This window comes from Lissotriton helveticus, chromosome 7 (genome assembly GCF_964261635.1).
Source record: "Lissotriton helveticus chromosome 7, aLisHel1.1, whole genome shotgun sequence".
NCBI classification, from domain to species: Eukaryota; Metazoa; Chordata; class Amphibia; order Caudata; family Salamandridae; genus Lissotriton; species Lissotriton helveticus.
The window spans coordinates 1,733,094,139-1,733,110,094 of record NC_136068.1 but is presented as its reverse complement, the minus strand read 5'-3'; the positions used below and the strand labels follow the sequence as shown (position 1 = coordinate 1,733,110,094).

The 15,956-nt window shown below is 47.3% G+C and overlaps 1 protein-coding gene across 4 annotated transcripts in view; it reads right to left on the bottom strand.

Moving 5' to 3' along the window:
* The window catches only part of USF2 (upstream transcription factor 2, c-fos interacting), a 241,316-nt gene that overhangs the window by 73,835 nt on the left and 151,525 nt on the right, over positions 1-15,956 (bottom strand). The window lies entirely within an intron of this gene.

Here is a 15,956-nt window from a genome sequence, read left to right as displayed (position 1 = left end):
TTTAAAATTGCACTGCTGCACGTACTGCTCATTGCACTTGTGGAAATTGAGGGGGGAACTCTTTGCCACATAACTTGCCCGCCATCTTGCAAGTCAGCTCTCTAGTCGCTGAGATTACCAGGGCTATATTAAGCCCAATGACGCGACCACGCAGCGGACATGCCACGGGCCTTTCCAAAGGCAAGCCCGTCTGCGCCCATTTGGGATCATTGGCCAGAACCCCTGCCTGTTCCACACCAGGAAAATTACGGTATAACCCAAATCAACTTAAACTTCTAAACCCAACCCCAGATCCCGCTTGTCTTCACTCCATCGCTCCTGACCGGTGGAACTATAGATGTAAGCATTGTTCCCATAATTTCCAGGACCTTAGTCCTACCAATTCACATGCAGCTAAACCGCAGCAACTTGCTCTCCCTCCCGGCTACATAATACAGAGACTAGATCGAACTAATGGCAAGGGGGGTGGAATTGCCATTATTTTAAAGAATCATCTCCTTTGTAGAATCTTGGGGAGTCCTTTTAAACTGCGAAAATCTTCATTTTTCAAAACGATTCACACCTACGTTAACTTTTTCAGGGATCCTGATTTATTGCCCCCCAGGACCCATAGGCCAATTCTGCGACTCACACAGACATGGTGTCCAAATTTGCAAATTCCACCGCCAACTTTACCATTCTTAGAGATTATTAATATTCATTTCGATGATATAAATTCTAAACATGCAACCAAGTTGATCTCAGATATAGCGGCCTTGCAGCCAACTCAAAAAGTACAGTTAGCAACACATGCAAAAGGACACCTCCTAGGCCCTATTTTTTCCAGGTCTGAAGGAGCTATCCTGTCAAGCACCAATACCCATTCCCTGGTCGGATCAATCCCTCATCCCTTTTCCTGGTCCCCTGCTTACACCAATTCCTCAACTCGACTAGTACAAACGAAGTCCTGATGCTGGTCAAAACTCCCACTAGATTCCTGGACATCAACTCTGGAGAGATCTAGGCCTGTTTTTGACCCGGACCCGATAGTGGCCAATGAGAAATTTGACAACTGGATTAACAACTCCTTGGATTCAGTTCTTCCTAAAACAATTATTAAGCTGCATAAAGGTCCTAATAAAGCTGTTTGGTATACTCCAAAGCTCGGAGAACTGAAACAAATATGTAAAAAGGTGGAGAGGCTGGAGAAGGAATTTCTCCCCAGACAAGAAGCAGGAATATAAGAATGCCATCAAAATTTACTACAGGAAATTAGAAACACCCAAGATTATAGCTTCCTCTGCTAACTCCTCTCGGGAAACCTTCCAAATTGTCAAGAAATTAATGAATGTCCCTTCCCTCCCTGACTCCCCCACCACGTCAGATCTACGCTGTAACGAAATGGCGGATTTTTTCATAATAAAATCAAGAATATCTATGGATTCTTCTCTACCACCGAAGACCCCAATCTTATCTATCACGATAAGCCCTATTCAGAGGGCAAGGAAACATGTCTAGCAGCCTTTCCTATAATGGACTATAATTGTCTGCTAGCGACGGCTGGCCGTGTAAAAAGCGGATCACCTAATGACCCTGCCCCACTCAGTATTCTTAAACAAGTAACAGAGACAGTTGGCTCAGTCATCTTAGATGTGGTTAATTCCTCTATTGTATCCGGAGTAGTTCCCCCTCCCTGGATCCCTATGTCAGTGCTTTTTTGAAGAAATCTACCTTAGATCCTGACTGTTTGGCCAACTACCATCCGATTTCCCTTCTCCCGGGAATCAGCAAAATCTGAAGAGAAATATGTATATATTACACTCTCTGCTTACTTAAAAATCCAACCATCTTCTCCACTCAACCCAAACAGGATTTCGTCCCGATCTCGGCACAGAGACAGCGCTCTTAGCTGTCCTGGAAGAATCAAGAAAAATTCTTGATTCAGGAGATCATCTGCCGTGATCCTTTTGGATCTGAGCGCAGCCTTCGATACGGTGAATCACCGTATCTTGATTGACCGTCTCAGAAGTTTGGGGGTGACCGGAACAGCGTTAACCTGGCTGAGGTCATTCCTGGAAGGGCGATCCTTCCAAGTATTTGAGGGTGAAGCGACTTCCAAGCCCTGGCCCCTTTCATGTGGAGTTCCACAGGGCTTGTCTTTTCAACGCCTATATGGCTCCACTGGCAGATTTCATACAGCCCTATGTAGTAAACATCGTAACATATGCTGATGATACTCAGCTAGTGGTTTCGCTTAACCATCCCGATCCATCCACATCCTGCCTCTGTACCGGTCTCAAAGAAGTGGCTAAATGGATGCACTACTCCCATTTGAAGCTGAATGGGGACAAGACAGAGATCATGCTCCTTGGTAATCCGTCATTATTTAGACCAACTGAGATGTGGTCGACGGCAATGGGACCAGCACCCATTCCCGAATCAAATATAAAGAGTTTGGGGTTCTGGCTGGACTCAGACCGTACTCTTAAAGTCCAAGCCAGAAAGGTGGTCGCCGCCTGTTTCAGCATGCTCAGAATGCTACGCAAAGTACTGCCTCAACTCCCCTTTCAAGCCAGGAAACTTGCAGTCCAAGCGCTTATTCTATCACACTTGGACTTCAACAACGTACTTTACCTGGGTGCTCCAGAGGCAGTACTTTCTAAACTTCAAATGATTCAGAACTGTGCGTCAAGAACCCTTATGGGACCTCCCTATCGACAGTCCGCCAAACCTGCAATGAAAGCTCTACACTGGCTGCCCATTCGGGAGAGAGTCCATTTTAAAGCTCTTTGCATCACTCACAAATTGCTTGGAGGGAAGGGACCTAAGATTTCCCCTTTAGTCAAATCTTATCAAGCCAATAGGCCTCTAAGATTGGATGAATTGCACCTGGCCTTTGTACCATGGATTAGAAGAGATAGAAGCGGAGGTCGGCTTTTTTCCTATAACGCCGCAAGCTGTTAAAAACCTGGCTCTTCCCCAGATAAGCTTCAAAGGCCTCTTATTTCCAAGCGCTGGGATGCCCATGGGTAGCCATGCGCTCTATAAATGCCACTTCTATTCTATGCCAATGCTTGTTGAACCAGGACTGTAAGCCTGGCAGCGCCCGTACCTGAGGGCGCCCTCTCTCTGCATTCGATATCCGCTGCGAAGTTGAGTGCAGCAGCACCAGACTCCCCAAAGAAAGACTAAAAAATATGATTTATTTTATTGAGAGAAGCAGTGTTATCTGTTGTCGGCTAATCCACAAGAACCCATAAATATGCAGTGTAGGAGCCTAGATAACAAACTTCTAAGTCAAAAGGGCTTCAAATAATAACAAAAATACGTTTTATATAGTGCCTCATATCACACTTTTTCTGTTTCTAAGCCTTTTAAAGAGCAGGGGGTTCTGTTACCTTATCAAACGATGCTCAGATTACCAATCTCCAAACAATGGAAGGCTGGATTTGAATTTGTGACCTGCAAGTCATGGTTTGTGTTAGTAGTGAGGGTTCAACTCGCTGAGCCATAAAGTAGACAGGCACTGTCATGGACAGTGCAGGATCTTTGAATTTAGGCCTTCCCCCTTCTTTGGACGTGGAATAATGCACTACACCACACTGACATGTTGCGTTAGGCTAATAAAAGCTATCTGTGTACTGGGTACTCGGATCCGCCGAACATTAAAGAGTGAAAGCAGGGTCCATTGCATAGGGGCAGATGTAGGTTCAATTAACACGTGACGCAGAAAACTGAGGAAGCGCCTTAAGGGGATAGCAATAATATTTAACAGCCGTACTCCACTTACACGAGTTTCAGAGTGAAAAGAGATGTTTTATTGTTGTATGATGCTGTATAACCAATTTATTAAAAGGCATATGGTCCTTTTCGTACCACTTGCAATCTATTGCACCTCGGCCTTGGAGAATGTATTAGAAAAGTTTACACCACTCGAGAACTAGGACAGGAATTAAATTCTTCCATAAATGTAACCTTAAAATTCAACAACAAAGTATTCATGGGGTTATCGTGTCCTCTAGTGGCACATCAAAGCAATGCTGGAATAGATCTTGGGATGCATCTATGTAGTAAATACAAAGATGATCGGAAAGATGAGTACTTGGAAAGATAAAGAGGAAAGAAAGCAGAGGGCGTAGACGAGCTGGGAAATAAAAAGAATTGGGTACAAAAATGGGAAAAGAAATCAAGGAAATGAGGAAGAACAAGCATTGGCCGTGTGGAATGCATAGATGGGGGCTGCAGCGGGAGAGAGGCGGAGGGAGTTGTGTGCGCTGCTTGCGAAAGCATTTAATGAGCCATGACGGCTCGTAACTTTAAACCAAGGCTTAATGAGATAAGTAAGGCAGATGGCGGCTGCACATGTTCACGCGCACATGCACGCAAGCTTTAGGCCAGGAAAAGCTTGTGGGTAGCACTTTGAAAACCCCCTTACTAAAAGTCAAGCAAGCAGCGTATGCGCTGCTCTAGGCTCGACCTAAAAATCCCATGTTTATAGGACACTTTGCGGCTTAGAAAGTTCATTAGAGTAATAAGGGCTAGTGCACCGTCCAAATGGGAAGGGACTTTGTTGCACAGTACATGCTTGGATGGCACTACCAGCATAAAATAGAGATTAGGCTCTTAGTAGAGGAAGAACAATTTGATGCACTGTTGATCAAGGAGACCTGGCTCAAAGAGAGATCAACCTCAGATGTTGTCATGGCCCTCCCCACCGGGCTATTGTCTCTGTAAACAGGATCACAGCTCTTCAACAGTAGCATTACGAGACCTACACTGGCTGCTGGTGCACCTACGTATGTGTTACAAAGCTGCATGCTTAGTGTTCAGGGCGGTGCATGGACAAGGCCCAGTTCCATTGCAGAATATGTTTGTCTGGTACTCCCCTGCGCGGTCCTTGCGCTCTTCTTCGGATCACCTGCTCGTGGTACCGAGATTCCAGAGAGTGAGGATGGGGGGCCGCTCGTTTAGTGTCGCAGCGGCCAAGCTCTGGAACTCGCTACCACTGCCCCTAAGAAGCCAAAGGGACCTCCTCCCGTTTAGAAAAGCTCTGAAAACACATCTCTTCCCAAGGGTTGCCTGAGCAGCGTATACGGTGTGAACGTCGATTCAAGCGCCAGGATGCCCTTGGGGTGACAGGACCGCGCTATATAAGTATACATACAATACAATACAATACAATACAATCAAGTGGGTAAAATAGGAGCTGGTTTCGCCATTATGTATTAAGAGGCCTTAGATGCTCCACTACACTCCTCACTATGACTAACTGACATTCTTCAATTTAGAATCACCTTCTCCCCCACATGTTTTGAAGATGGACCTGCAGGGTCATCTAAAGGTCTTTTTTTAGGCATTTTGGAGGAGGATCAGGAAGAAAACAAGCTACTTACCTGTAACTTCAGTTATCCAGTATTGGTATCTTTCATACATTCACATGCCTGAATCATTCCCTGTCGCCGAGGCGGGAGTCCCACGGTATATAAAAAACCAGTGCCAAAAGCAAATTACAGTAGTAGGCCCTATGAGAAAGGCCTGAGGCCTAGATTGTAGTAGACTATCTACCTCATTATGCTAAAAAGACCAAAGTCTTTGTTCCAACCAATCAGCTCACAGCACCCTCTAGAACCCTCTCTGCAGAGCCAGTTCTCCTCAGATTTTCGTTAGCACAAGTGGGAATGAGTATCCCAAAAACTAGAAAACTGAATCTCCGGGGAGAAGGGTGGGTGCATGTGAATCTACGAAAGATACCAATACTGGATAACTGAAGTTACAGGTAAGTAACTTGTTTTCTTATCCAGCATTGGGGTATCTTTCATAGATTCACATGCCTGAATCAGAGTAGCAAGCAGTATGCCAGGCAAAAGTCGGTTGCGGATGGTGGGAGACTTATAGTGTTACACTCCCATAAACATATGTTTAACAACTAACAATTGCGAAGTAAAATACATTACTAGTGATAAATATGACTAGATTCGAAAGAGCAGTCATATAATATTAAACAGGAAAAGTACTCACACGCAAAACAAGCAAGTAATCTGTAATACATGTACATCTTTACATCCACAGATATATTGAAAGGCATAGATTCATTATAAGATGAATAAAACATTGGTTACCTGAATTTGTTCTTACGGAAACAGGTGACGTAAAACCGCTTGACCAACTGCCGCATCATCTTGGCTTGCTGATTGTAGGCAGTAATGTCTTGTATACGTGTGGACATTCTTCCATGTCGCAGCACGGCAAATATTTTCTAGCATCACTCCTGCAAACAGTGCTGTAGACGCTGCTACAGCTCTTGTAGAGTGAGATCTGACAGTTCTTTGTAATGGTCTGTTAGATTTGACGTGGCAAAAATGGATCGCAGAGGCTATCCACCTGGAAATTGTGGCTTTAGTGACCGCTTTCCCCAGTGTAGCTTTGCCATAAGCCACGAATAACTGATCTGATTTCCTGAAGTTTTTTGTTCTCTGAAGATAAAACTTCAAACATCGCTTGATATCCAAAGAATGCAGTGCTCTTTCCGCCGGGGTTGTAGGATTTGGGAAGAAAACTCGTAATTTCACTGGTTCGTTTAGATGGAACTGAGAAAGCACTTTGGGTATGAAAGTTGGATTCGTTCGAAGAGTGACATACTCTTGAGAGAAATGCAAGAAGGGTTCTTTTATAGTGAAAACCCTGGCAGATGTCAGGGCTAAAAGCAAGGCTACCTTTCATGTCAGGTACATGAGGTCGGCTTTGTGAATTGGCTCGAACGGGTGCTTCATCAGTTGTGAGAGGACCGTGTTGAGCTACCATTTTAGTGTTGAAGGTTTTACCGGAGGACAAGTCCGGAAAAGGCCTCTCATGAACTGTTTTATCAGCGATGAAGAACACATTGAAGGAAAGTCAGCCATCTTCCTGAACCTGGATAGAGCCGCCAGATGGACCTTTATCGAAGAGAAAGAAAGGCCAGAACGAGCCAAATGTTAAAGATAAGGAAGAATTTTTTCTGCAGGAGCTTCAATAGGGTGTAAAGTGTTCGAAGTACACCAGGAGCAGAATCTCTTCCATTTGAGACGATAAGTCTTTCATGTGCTCTGGGCTCGTGCTTTCTTTAAGATGTCCCGGCAATCCTGAGGGATTTGGAGGTGTTGAAACTAAGAAGTTAGGAGCCAATGCGGCAATTTCAGAGATTGAGGGTCTGGGTGAAGTATCTGACCCCCGCTGCGTGACAGTAGTGTTGGAGCCGGGAGAAGTTTGATTGGAGGCTCCTGTGATCGCAACATGAGCTCCTGAAACCAATACTGACGAGGCCATCTGGGAGCAATTAGGAGGAGACGGCAGCTCTCCAGCTTCATTTTTCTCAACACTCGTGGAATCAACGGGATCGGAGGAAAGGTGTTAGCATAAATCCCTGACCATCGCATTGACAGGGCATTCCCTCTTGATCCCTGTTGAGGGTATCTGCTGGCGTAATACGAGCATTTCTTGTTCTGTTGGGTCGCAAATAAATCCAACGTTGGCTGGCCCCATGTCTGGAACACCTTTACCAATTGAGTGTTGTCCAGTTCCCACGCGTGGCAATCCGACAAGGATCTGCTGAGTTTGTCCGCCAGGGTATTGTGGAGGCCCTTGACATGTTCCGCCTTGAGAGTTCTGTTCTGCGACAAATTGTGTTCTTGTGTTTTTAAATTATTCCTGTGTACCCATGTACATTTCTAAGTACATTTTTATGTTTTTTAACCTGGTATTATATATTAACTGTTGTATATTGTGAATTAAAAATTTTGTGCAAGTACATATACTTTGTGTTTTGAATTGTGTCTCTATAATTTTCCCTCATTATTTGTGATTTATTTTTCATGTGGTTATGGCATCTGGTGGCTTTTTGGCTTCCCCTTCCCTCCCCTTTACCCCATTGTCAATCTAACTGAGGAACCTCCCTCTCTGCCTTATCTATAGGCCAACTAGGGACTACTCGTCAGTTGTAACAATTGTTTCTCTCCTCGTCCCCTAACGGATTGTGAGGAGACCTCCCTTTTCATTTTGTTGTTCTGAAGCGTTAGCCATTCCCATAACTCCTGAGCCTCTTTTGAGAGCGTAGCTGACCTTGTTCCTCCCTGCTTGTTTACGTAAAACATGCTGGTGGTATTGTCCTTTCGGACCAGGACTGAAGACCCTGCGATTCTGGGAAGGAACGCTTGTAGGGATAGAAAGATGGCTCTTAACTCCAGACTGTTGATGTGACATTGTCTGGATTTCTGAGACCATTTGTCCTGCACTTGCAAGTCTTGTAGATGACCTCCCCAGCCCTCCATGGACGCATCTGTCGTTAAAACGAAGTCCGGAGGAGTTTGCAAGAATTAGAGTCCTTGTTTTAGATTGCGTAGTTGCGTCCACCATTGAAGAGCATCTACCATGCGTGGGGTTACATTGATGATGTCATCGAAGGCACCTGTCGCTTGCTCCCACTGAAGATGTAGCTCCTCCTGCAGAGGCCGCATTTTCAGATGTGCTAGTGGGATGAGATTTATGGCCAAGGAACACATTCCTAGAAGGGAAGCGAACAGGCGAACAGACAGTGACTTTCTTTTTGACAGTTTTATGGCCAAAGTCTGTAGACGGAGTTGCCTTTCTTGAGAAAAGAATGCTCTGCATTGTATTGTGTCCAGACGAGCTCCTAGGAAAGGCAGGATTCTTCTCTGAATCAATTGAGATTTGTTTTCGTTCACAGTGAGACATAGGGATGCAAAGAGTTTGCGACATGCTGTTATGTCGTTCTGTACTTTGCATTTTGATGGACCTTTGACTAGCCAGTCGTCCAAGTACGGGAAAACCTGGACCCCTGAAGAGCGTAGTGCTGCTGCTACCGGGGCCAGGCACTTTGTGAAAATCCTTGGAGCCGACTTGAGGCCAAATGGGAGTACTTTGAACTGATAATGGGTGCCAGCCACAGTGAAACGGAGATACTTTCGATGTTTTGGGTGAATCGTAATGTGAAAGTATGCGTCTTCCATGTCCAAAGAAGCCATAAAATCTCCCTTGTTCAGGCAATTTAGAATTTCCGAAAGAGTGACCATGCGAAAACCCTGCTTCTTGAGATATCTGTTGAGATTGCGCAGGTCCAAGATCGGTCGCCATTCCCCCGATTTCTTCTTTATGAGGAGAAAACAGGAATAGAAGCCCGTCCGCCTCTGATGAACTGGAACTTTTTCTATAGAGTTCTTGAGGAGCATTGAATGAACTTCCTTGAACAATAAGTGAAGACGAGGAGGAGTGGGACCCCTGGGCAGAGACATTGGTGGTTTGGTAACAAACTATAGGGTGTAACCATGTTGAACTAGGTCTAGCACCCATTGATCGGATGTAATGCACAAGTTACTTACTTTCGGTAACGATAGATCTGTATGAAACAGTAGTTAGTATTAGATTCCTTACCTTAGAATATCTCCAGGCGTCAGACTGGATCCGGAAAATTTTGCGTAGCAGAACCCCTGCGTGTCGGTAGGCGTCGTCTGCGGCTCCGCGTCCATCGTCGGGATGACGTCGGAGTACTTAGACGCCGCCCTCGCGCGCGGACGTCCCTTCTTATACACAGCTTTTCCGCGCCAGAAACGCAGAGCCATGATAAAAACCAACACTGGTGCCATAAAAACTAGGGCCCTCAAAGGGGATGACCTTAACCCTAGATATCGGTTCGCAGAACGAGGAGGATGGGTGGGGCGGTAAGGAATCTAATACTAACTACTGTTTCTTACAGATATATCGTTACTGAAGGTAAGTAACTTGTGCATCTGAATGAAACAGGTTAGTATTAGATTCCTTACCTTAGAATAGATACCCCAGCAATACCAACCCCGGTGGTGGGTCTGCGAACCAATGATCATACAAGAAAGTCCTGGAGAACGGAACGGCCGAAAAAGCCATCTCTCCGGACTTGGCTGTCCAGGCAGTAGTGTCTTGCGAACGTGTGCAGCTAGGCCCACATAGCTGCCTGACAGATATCCTGCAAGGGGACTCCCCGACCCAGGGCAGTAGTAGCCGCCGTGGCCCCACAGGAGGCTCCTTTTTAGCCGGAGAGTAACAAGCCTTGATGCACAAGATGACCCATCGGGAAATGGTCCGTGTGTGCACCGCCCGTCCCTTCTTAGCACCCACGTAACCAACAAAGAGTTGGTCATCCACCCGGAACTGGCGTGTGCGATCCAGATAATATGAGAGCGCACGTTTTGGGTCCAGACGGTGGAGCCTCTCTTCCTATTTCGAGGGATTTGGAGGCGGAAAGAAGGTGGGCAAGGTGATGGACTGCCCGATGTGGAAGGCTGTGACTACCTTGGGCAGGAATGAATATGCTACTTACCAGTATGCATCTGTTCTTGGCATGTAGGGCTGCTAACATTCATATCTGTAGCATAGATCGCCGCCTAGTGTTTGGTCCGGATGATTGCACATTGTTGTCCTGGAAGAGTCTTCGAAGTATCACGAGATAGGTGGCTCCTCCCCTGGACTACAGTGCGCATGGGCATCGACTCCATCCCCAGATTGTTTTTAGCCATTGTGGCAAAGATGGAGTTTAACAGTGAAAGTGATGGCCATGCTAGAGATTAAATACAAGAAAAGTCTGCAGCCGCTACGGGCGCCGGGCGATATGAATGTTATTAGCCCTACATGCCAAGAACAGATGCATACTGGTAAGTAGCATATTCAGTTCGAGGCATGTGGGCTGCTAAATTCATATCTGTAGCATAGAATACATAGCAGTCCCTCCATTAACGGCGGCCGCCCGTGCCAGCTGCAGAAGTCTGAAAAAGTGTTTTAAGAACAGCCTGTCCTACAGCTGCCTGCTGTTTGGAATGCACATCTACACAGTAATGTTTGGTAAACGTATGTGGTGTAGACCATGTGGCTGCCCTACAAATGTCTTCCAAAGGAATGTTACCCAGGAATGCCATGGAGGCCCCCAACTTGCGTGTGGAGTGTGCTCTGGGGGGGGGGACCGTTAAAGTGCGCTTAGCCTTCTGATAGAAAATCTGAATACACTTAACGATCCACCTGGCTATTCCTGCTTTGGAAATGGGGTTGCCTTTATGCTGGGCTGCGAAGGCAACAAAGAGTTGCTGTGTCTTTCTAAAGAGTTGTGTTCTGTCAATGTAGTACAGAAGCGCTCTTTTGACATCAAGCGTATGGAGCATCCTTTCTGCTACCGTTTCTGGGTTGGGAAAGAATGCGGGCAGTTCGATGGTTTGATTGACATGAAACTGCGACACCACCTTAGGGAGAAATTTGGGGTTAGTGCGCAGCACCACCCTGTTGGAATTAATTTGTATAAATGGCTCTTGAATGGTGAGCGCCTGTAGCTCACTAACACGTCTCAGAGACGTTATGGCAATGAGAAAAGCCACTTTCCATGTGAGGAACTGACGCTCACATGAATGCAGAGGTTCAAATGGGGGACCCATCAATCTGGTGAGCACCACATTGAGGTTCCACACAGGAGCTGGCGGGGTCCTGGGAGGGATGACCCGCTTCAACCCTTCCAGGAATGCTTTAATGGCAGGCACCCTGAAGACAGAGAGATGCTGCCTGTTTTGGAGATAAGCCGCTATGGCGGATAAGTGTATCCGAATGGAAGCGTATGCTAGATTGCATTTGTAAAGATGCAACAGATAGCAGATGATATTAGGAATGGATGCATCGAGCGGGTTGATAGCGTGCTCGGTACAGTAGATGACAAACCGCTTCCATTTTGCTGCATAGCAAGCTCTGGTAGTGGGCTTCCTTGCCTCCCGGATGATGTCCATGCATTCAGGGGGCAAATCAAGGTAGCCAAACTCTAAGACCTCAGGAGCCAGATCGCCAGATTGAGCTGCTGCGGATCCGGGTGCTGAATGTCGCCACGGGTCTGCGTTAAGAGCCGGGGTGTGAGGTGCAGTCTTTGATGCGGTACCACGGAGAGTTCGAGGAACGTGGTGTACCACGGTTGTCGCGCCCACGTTGGAGCAACTAGGATGAGCGTCAGCGAGTATTGCTTTAGCTTTCTTGCCACCAGCGGAATGAGAGGCGCTGGGGGAAAAGCGTACGCAAATCTGCCTGACCAGTTCATCCATATCGCATTGCCTTGCGATAGTGGGTGAGTGTAGGAGAGTAGGGTCTGCAATCCTATGATCACCCAGATTTTTGCTTTTTGCTTCACTGGTTTACGACTTTCCCTGGCTGTGGGCCTGCTAATCAGACCCACAGCCTAGCTGTTCTCTTTACTCCAAATTGTACCCAGGTACTGAATTGGCACTGGGCCCTCTCTTGTGTCCCTGTAACCAGGGCAGAGGTGTACCCAGAAGTCTCCCAGGGGCTGCAGCATGTATTATGCCACCCCTGAGTTGACTAACTAAATCAGACACAACTGGCTGCTTGACAGCTGGGGCAAGGTGGTGTAATCACCCTTTGCTTTAGATATAGTATTCCTATATCTAAACCTAAAATGGACACATATATTCCTATCAGTCACTCCTATGGCAGGCCTTAACAATCCTGAAGGCAGAGTGCGTGGAATAATGTGAAATGGTGCTCTGGCATGAGCTGAGCCCGTTTGCAGCTTGCGGAACCAAGTCCTAATAGCTGTTCCATGATAACGCTATACCATATACTCTTAAGTGCATTATGTACCTCGCGGTCATATGCTAACTTTGGTATAACATTATCAAAACATGTCGAGTAAGGTGTCATACGAATTGGAATACTAACCCCTCGCCAATTCTGGCGACGGGGTTAGCATTCCACCCTTCTAGAGGGACACGACATGTTGGTAACCTGTAACCCCGGTTAAAGTCAGACATAGCCTCAGCTCCACAAGATGGATGCTGCCACCGAGACACAAGTCTGCCCTCCTGCTGCTGGGAGTCCTCCCAGCGCAGGAGGCAAGGACAAAGGGTTTCCTGCCAGGGGCGGTGCCAGCACCGTCCCAGACAGGATTTTGTGTATCCTAGGTAGGCAGGGCTTTAGAGGAAGGTGACTGCAAGTGGCACCCCGGTGCTCACTATGCATAGGCCGGCTTGAACCAGTTCCAGGGGCACTCCAGCCCCTGATCTGGGGAAAAGCCCGGCAAAGGAGAGGGGTGTAACAACCCCCCTCCTAGTCCCACCCATAGGGCAGGACTTAGTCGCGTGCCAGCCCCCTTTTGCAGGATAAAGGTAGGAGCAGGCCCCCTTCCAAATTAGATCATCTTTGAATCCTGAACCAACTTTCCACGAAAGGAACTCAAGACTCTTCTCAAGATTTCTCCCTTGTGACTAAGGAGTAGTCACCCTGCAGCAGCAGGCACCATCCAAGCATCGCGGTCTGCTGTAAGTCTCTCCTCCGGATCAAGACTGCCCAGCTCGACGAGAACCGGCTTCCCTGGCACCTCTGACCTCTACCTGCATCTTCAGCCCAGCTGAGACCCGTGGGTGTGACGAAACCTCGAGGGACCGGCCATCTTCAAGACTGTACTACGCTTGCCCAGCACGACTCCCGAGTGACCCTCGACCGAGTGCTTTGGGGTAAGAGAAGCCCCAACCCAGAGCAGCTCCAGCACCGAAGTTCAGCCCCCTTGCATCCACGAGATCTGCGTGGGGCCCTTCTGCTCTTTGCTGCTCACCGCGTTGTCCAGGTCGCTTGCCCGTTGGCTAGTGGCCCCCTGACGACGAACTTCGACGACAACCACCGCTGGTCTGGTTGCTCCAGACTGGCCCTTGCTCCCCTCCAACAGAGGAGCACCCTGGACCCTCCTGGTCCACTCCAGACACCATTTCAAGTCCACCGCGTGGGCTTGCATTTGCCAAGACTTGTTGCCCCAATCCTGGGTCCAGCGACGTCGACAGCAGATATCTTCGTGGGACAGCTCGCACCTCCATCCTGGTCGCCGACAACGCCTCCTGGTCCGAGAGACTGCAGAGCCCAGCAGCGCCCACTCACCTGGTTGAGGTGACTTCGTCCGGTGCCACTCTGGTGCCCACCTAAATCACTGGCTAGTGATTCAGAACTTGGTCCCCTCTGCTTACAGGTCTTCCTCTTCTCCGATCCAGGCTTGGATCCCCAAGAACTTCTTCACTGGTCGCCTGCCAGCAACTTCTTTCTTCAGGCTCCTGGTTCATCAACGAAGAAACCCGACGACATTTGAACCCTATGCAGCCGCAGCCCCCTGGCTAGGTAAACCGAGTACTCCGGTGCTCCAGCGTAGACCAACTCTCTAAGTGTCTAGATCCACTTTCGTTTTTGACCTACCAAGTCGGGTTCGCCCGAAAACATTAACTTTGCTTTTACTAGCCTCCATAGACTTTTTCCCGCCTTACGCGTGAGAGTTCCCACTCTGCACACGACGTCCCTAGGCCTCCTGCTTGCAATCTAAAGGTTCAGTAGTCCAGTCCTAGCGATTCTAAAGCCTATGAGAATAGTTACTTACCTGCTAGTATTTCGCATTCCACTTGTATAGTATATGGTTTTTCGTGCCCCTCGGGCATTTGTGTAAATTGTGCGACTTTAAGTATTTCTTTAACAGTTTTGTTGTGTGCTTAGCTCCCTGTCTCATAAAGAGCCAGGGTAGCCTTGTTATAAATAAATATACTTTATTTTTCATAACTTGTGTGGTGTCCTTTCACTTGGTGTTCAAGGGGTATATGTGATGGTAAAACAGCTGGCTTAACACGCCTTCTAGAGTTTAGCCTAAAGACTGCACGTGTCCATGCTACTAGGATAGCTGGTCTATCAGGTTGACTTACAACCAAACATCAATAAGGGTTGTTTGGACTGATACATAGTGTTCACTAGAATAGTGAGCACTGCATATCAGGTCAACTTCTCACATTGGTGAGCAGCGGTTGGGATTTGAGCTTGCTGTTGTTTTGCCACGCATATCCTAAGAATATCATTTGAAAGATCACATAAGTACTAAGGTACATATAACTTAGCTTAGAATACTCTGAGTTCTACTGAACCAGCTGTTGTAGCTCCTAGGGCCTAGCACACCCTAAACTACAACTCTAGCAAGGGATCAGTAGGTAAACACATAGTGTAGGTAAGTGCACCACTTACACCTCACTAGAAAAGCATGTCTACCCAGGGAGAGTCTACTGAGACTCCCCTTGTGGCTATTGACCCTCCACAGGTCAAATCAAGACATGCAGCTCTCAGTTTCCAGGAGATGAGACAAGTGTGTACCTCCAGGAAACTGAAACAGGGGTCTAACCCCACCATTCCCTTTCTGATAGGTCTCTTAGAGACATATGATGCTAGGAAAGCCTCTCCTATAGATGGGAATATGCCAGCCTTAGAGGGTACCAGTGGTGATCCAGACCTCCTTGACACTGAAAATGCAGTTGAGGAGGAGGATCAAGAGGAACTCTCTGGGGATGAGGCAGACAAGAGGTCTGAGTTAGTCAGCAGACTTACTAGGGCCAACTTAGACCTATTTAGGGAAGGAGCTGGGGGACCCCCAGTGCTGACCCTAATGAGGCCTAACCTTGGAGTTAGAAGAGATAGATCTCATTCTAGGGACTCCAATAGATCTCTGCACTCTAATGCCTCTTCTCAGAGGAGAAGGAATTCTCCCCAGAGGAGATTGACTTCCCCTCAGAGAATAGAGCATGAAGCAAGGATGAGACAGGCTAATCTGAGGATTGAAAGGGAAGAACTTGCCCTGGCCAAAGAGAAGCTTGCCTTTGCTAGAGAGCAGCAGATGAGTGGGGTAGTCCCCACTGGTGGCAGCAATCTCCCAAGAGATAAAGAAAGGAGTTTAGATACTAAACACCTGAGTAAGATAGTGCCCCCCTTTAAACAAGGGGATGACATCCACAAGTGGATGGCTGCTTTGGAGAGGGCCTGCACTGTCCAGTGCATCCCCCAAAGTCAGTGGGCAGCTATACTGTACCTTTGCCTTCAAAGGAGAGCCAGAGATAAGCTCCTCACTACTAGAGTTGAGGATGCGAACAATTACCAAGTCCTGAAAAATACACTGGTTG